This window comes from Myotis davidii, unplaced genomic scaffold, assembly GCF_000327345.1.
Source record: "Myotis davidii unplaced genomic scaffold, ASM32734v1 scaffold309, whole genome shotgun sequence".
Taxonomy (NCBI): Eukaryota; Metazoa; Chordata; class Mammalia; order Chiroptera; family Vespertilionidae; genus Myotis; species Myotis davidii.
In genome coordinates, this window is record NW_006383013.1 from 1297103 (window position 1) to 1302245 (window position 5143).

The following is a 5143-nucleotide window of genomic DNA, read 5'->3' on the forward strand; positions in this document are numbered from 1 at the left end:
CAGTGCTTCCTCACTCATTGGCAGGGTACGGCCACAGAGCCATGATCCTGAAGGTCTTAGACTGGTGGAAGCCTGCCTCCAGTTTGACCCCTAAAGGCCATTCCTCCCATTCTAACATGAAGGGTGTGGATGGTGTGGAATTCGGAGGCACTGTGCAAATCTCTGGAGACAGACATACCTGGGCGGGAACCTAAGCTCTACCCCACTAGCTATATAACTGGGCATGTCACCTAACCTCTCCGATCCAAAGCTTCCTCTACTGTAAAATGAAGAAGTTAGCACTTACTTTGTAGAGTTTTGAAAGGTTTAGATCGAGGAACATGAGGCCTGTGGGGCGTATAAGACCCAAGAAATCATTTGGCCTGGCCCTGCCAAGGCATGAGGGGTGAGTTAATTAAATGTTTGACCAATACAGCAGGCTAATTTTTAAGTTGATAATTTTGTGTGGCCCTCGGATGATGTTATAAACATCCAAATGGCCTGTGGCAGAAAGTTTCCCCACCCCTGGTTTAGATGTGTGTGCCTACTAATTGGAGGACACTATGGTTCTTATTACCCAATCCCCCTCAAGTTAGCTGAGATTGGAAAGACCTTTCTGATCTCAGTTCTTACCTCCTCTCCACTTGCTATATTATGCACAATGGAGAGAGCATGCTGGTGCCTCTCCTTCCCTCCTCCCCACTCTGGTCAGGAACCAGCCCATCAAACTACACTCTGAAGTTAGACAATGACTGTTGTTAGGGATGTTCCTGGCCACAGGCATCACACCAGAGTTAGAAACTATTCCAGGGAAGGAGGAAAGCCAGAAGGGAGAGGGTTGAGCCTTGGGCCTTTGGGAGCCACCGGCAGCCTCTGTCTGCAGGTTAGTCGCTGTGTCACTTTCCCACCGAGTGGCGGAAGCTGCCAGGGCACTGGGCTTCCTTATTTGGTCAGCCCATCACACAAGGTTTGTGGCTGTTCTGGATGCTCTCAGGTAGTTACAGTAACTGACCCAGTCTTAAAAGAGAAGGGAGAGAGAGAGAGAGAGAGAAAAGAGAAGAGAAGAGAAGAGAAGAGAAGAGAAGAGAACAGAAGAGAACAGAAGAGAACAGAAGAGAACAGAAGAGAACAGAAGAGAAGAGAAGGAGGGAGAGAGAGGAGTTATGGAAATAAAAGCTGGTGTTATTTTTCATCTAGTCTTCAAAATTACAACCAGGTCCTTATTAACTACACTTAAATCACTTTTTATGGGGATTTAAATAAATGCTCTCAATTATGTAATGAATCCAGACCTCTTGCTTTATTTTTTTTATTTCTTCAAGTATTACAAAGAGTATTACACATGTCTCCTTCCCCCCCTCCCTTGACATTCCCCCAGCTTCCCCCACCTCCCAGTGTCTTGTGTCCATTAGTTATTCTCATATGCATGCATACAAGTCCTTCAGTTGATCTCCTACCCCCACCCCCCACCCCCCGAACCCTCCGCAGGGTTCCCACTGTAGTTTGACATTCTGCTCAATGCTGCTCAGCCTCTGTATCCATTTTTGTTCATCAGTCTATAATGGTCCTTACTATCCATAAATGAGTGAGTTCATGTGGTATTTTTCTCAGCTTCTCAGGGGCTGTCCCAGCCTCAAAGGGGCTGTCTCAGCCTCACAGGGGCTGCCTCAACTTCACCGGGGCCGTTTCAACCTCACCGGGGCCGTTGCAAGCTCACCAGGGCCGTCTCAACGTCACTGGGGCTGATTCAACCTCACCAGGGCCGTTTTAGCTTCAGACCTATTGCTTTAAAGATCACTAATACTACAATGTCTCTAAATCTTTGAGAATACTGTCATTTTCAGATGTCACTATTATTATCATCTCCACTCACAGACAAGTTGGGAGGGATAGGGTTGAGATTGGAACTGAGGTCCATATGACCTCCAAACCGAAGCTTCTCAAGAGTTTAACATTCAGCTACACTGCTCCCATAGCCAAGAGGATAACTGGCCGATGGGCCTTGGTCTCCACTTTTTTTTTCCCCAGAAATACAGGCTGTTTGTTTTGTCCACCTATGTGCTTGGGTGGTTCTCACTGAGGATGGACCTATCAGTTGTGGAATAACTGATCACTTGACCAGAACCACTCAACTTCATAAGGCTATTTAGTGACCAAAAGAGATAAGAAATAGGGAAGTCTTTAATTAAAAGCAAAATACTCTTAAGTATAAGGGATGAGTTTCCCATAGTACAGGAGCTGTTTTCTTTTTAAAATTTATGTTTTTGTTTTCAGAGAGGGAGAGGGAGAAACATCAATGATGGAAGAGAATCATTGATTGGCTGCTTCCTTCATGCCCCCCAGCAACCTGGGCATATGCCCTGACTGGGAATTGAACCGTGACCGCCTGGTGCATAGGTCAAGGCTCAACTACTGAGCTGTTTTCTAATATGTAATATGGTGCTTGGCATAGAGATGCTCTAAATATTTGTTACAGATTAAATATGTTGATCTATAAAGAGCATCTGTTTATCTGCAATTTTAATAACAATGGGGTAGTATTTTTTTTTCTAATCACATGCCCTATACCATTACCTATGTCTGTCATCAGATTTTTCCTCCAAATTCCTAGCAACTAACTATGTTCAAGTGGCAGGGAATCTCCAGAACAGAGACAGATTCCACAAAAATAAAAATCCACGAATACACCAAGGTTAGCTTGTAGTTCAGCAGAATCAATAAGATAATAATAAACTCCTCTCTTGGCTGAAAATAGGGTTGGACTCACAGGAAGACAAAAAAGCAGCTTATGTCAAGGCTCTAGAAACTCAAAAAGTTAAGCCAAAAGAGAATTTGTTGAGAAGTCCAAAGGTAGTTCTATCTTCAGTCCTGGCTAGATCTAAGGGCTTCTATCAGTTCATTTCAAATAATCAACTTATTTGCTCATTCTCTCACTCTAAAACTTGGCTCTGCTGGCTCCTGTTTCTCCTAGGGGAGTTGCCTGACTTCCTTCTGCAGACAAGCTTTCTCCATGAGGCAGGGAAGTCCCCAGTCCACCTCCTATAGCAGATAAACTCAAAGGGAGAAACCTGCTTTCTTCTGGGGTTTGTATAGCAAATCCCAAGAAAGGACTGGATGGCTTTGCACAGCCAATCAGCTTAGAAGTTGTGTGACTGACCAGACCTGAATAGTGTGCCATCCTGGTGGCTAAGGCTACTTGGGCACCGGGAGGCTCTGGGATTGACAGTTCCACCTGAACGTCATGAGATGAGGAGGGGTAGTTCCCAAAGGAAAGGGAGTGTTGAAGACAGACAAAAACAACAGGTGTCCACCACAATAGCACTTGTTCTCAGGTTGCGTAGAGACATGACTTAGCCACCAAAACAATCAGAGAAGGATAAAAACAGTAGTGCATTCACATGCCGAAGTGTTAAGTCAAAGCCCTTCAGGAAAAGGAAGTGATCCGATGGCCTTAAAGGAGATTCTTTAGAACAGGAGGAGAACAGCACAAATATTTTCATCGGTCTTCCTTCCACCAGTTGAGAATTATCATCATCATCACCTCATTCTCCGAATTAAGTTTGGAAACTATGATTTGATCATTACGAAGTTGGGACACGTTGGGAAAATCAACAAAATCCCGCTCCTGGTTGGGAGAATGGGCCTGATGAAAGATTTTTTTTTTTCTTTTTCTTAGAAATAACTTTTCTTTCTGATAAAAAATGGGACGTGTTGATTGTAGAAATTTTGGAAAACACAGAACAGTACACAAATAAAAATAACTCTTGTATTTGTTAGGATTCAGTGTGAATGCAAGTGATTGAAACCCCAAGGAAACAGTGGCTTAAACGAGACTTGTGCTTATTTTACTTGCAGCTACATGAAGTCCAGATGTCCAGGCGAGTATGGGAGTTCTACTCCACAGGGGCCTCAGGAGGAGCAGTTCCACCCCTTCCAGCTCCCTGCTCTGCTCTCCCTGCAGTGTGGCCTGCGCCCTCGCCATCTAAGCTGGCAGAGCAGAGAGAAAGGGATAAAAAGGCCAAGAACTCATGCCAGCTACTTCCTAGGGAAGGTTCTCAGAGCCAGCAACATGCTTCCATCCCATCCCATTGGTTAGAACATAGTCATGTGACCACCTCTACCTGCTAGGAAGACTGGAAATGTCTTTCTTCTGGGTGGCTATGTGCCCCGTTAAAACTCTGTTACTATAGAAGAATTACTTTTGAGGCAATCAGGGGTCGCTAAAAGCCCTCTAATCACACTACCTAGAGATACAGATATATGAACATACAGTATATAGACATAGATAGTTATGGTTTACTATGTGTGTGTGTATACAGGTGTATGTATAAGCACATGTGAGCATATGTATGCGTATATTTATATATAAAAATACATATGAATAACATATATTTTTTAATGAAGCTGAGATTCCACCAAATATATTATTTTTGCATCCTACTTTGAAAAATTGCAGACTTTAAACAGTCTCTTTTATTACCTATGCTAGCACTGAGTCATTAAACAATTATAGCTAGAGTAATATAATGTAATACTTTATACATTTTAATAGATGCTTTTATTTTATAAATCCTGGTTTATGAAGTTCTTGTTTAGCTATTTATTTTGAAATAATTGTAGATTAACAGGAGGTTGAAAGGAATATACACCAAAGTCCCATGCTCCCTTCCCCTGCCTCCTCCAATGGTAACATCTTACACAACTATAGTTCAATATCAAAACAGATAATGACATTGGTACAACTGTACTATTCTTTGTGTCACTACTTTATACTGACACCCCTCACATGCCACCACCCATCCCTAAACCCTGACAACCACTAATCTATTCTTTATCTCTATATTTATGCCATTTCATGAAGGTCACATTAATGGAATTATGTAGTGTGTATATTTTTGAGAGTGGTATTTCTCACTCAGCATAAGTTCCTTGAAGTTCATCTAAATTGTCACAGCTGCAGTAACTCTAGGCATCACATCCAATAAAGCCAGAGATAGAAGAGACTAAGTAGTCTTCTCTGTTTTTCCTTTGTTGTTTTTTTTTTTTATATTTTATTGATTTTTTACAGAGAGGAAGGGAGAGGGACAGAGAATCAGAAACATCGATGAGAGAGAAACATCAACCAGCTGCCTCCTGCACACCCCTACTGGGGATGTGTGCGCAA